This window comes from Saprolegnia diclina (genome assembly GCF_000281045.1).
Source record: "Saprolegnia diclina VS20 unplaced genomic scaffold supercont1.24, whole genome shotgun sequence".
Lineage (NCBI taxonomy): Eukaryota > Oomycota > Saprolegniomycetes > Saprolegniales > Saprolegniaceae > Saprolegnia > Saprolegnia diclina.
In genome coordinates this window covers 291,986-292,622 of record NW_008246091.1, presented here as the reverse complement: position 1 = coordinate 292,622, position 637 = coordinate 291,986, and positions in this window count along the sequence as shown.

Here is a 637-nt window from a genome sequence, read left to right as displayed (position 1 = left end):
ACTCTGTGGTTCAGTCCACCTTACCCGATGATTGATGGCGGGCAGAACTCGCGAAGCAGTAGAGAGCTGTGAAGCATGTAAGTAAGCGGGTAAGAAGGTGCAACGCTTCGCTCTCAATACAAAAGACTCTACCAGCTCTCTCCGGTAGGGATTTGTTTGAACAGCACGATGCGTACGTCCCAATTGTAATTCTTAGCTATGTTTTCAGCGAGCAGCGTCTTTCTTGGATGGTGTGTGGAGTGGCTTTGCCAGCGCTGAAACTTCGTCGCAAATCGCCGCGGCCAAAAGGATTCCAATGCAAAAGATGAGCGACGAACGAAGCATGGGAAGAGTGCGTTTCACGAAATGAGATGCGCATGCACTACAGCTCGCGACTGTTTGTAATGTCCAGTACTGCAGAAGTTGAAGCTCGAGCCAGCAAGCGACTCCTGTTTCTAGGCGACTAGTCCTCGGGCGAGGCGCTAAAATCAGCTCAGAACATTAGCAGGCGAATGTAAGCACTCCTGTCTGATCATCGCGCACGCTGGACGTACCACAGAACACACCATGCAGACGCGTTGCTGCCATGTTCACATCCCTACCGTGATGTGCAATCGAACACGATCGGAGCGTTAGTAGTAGCGTAAAGCATGCGTGG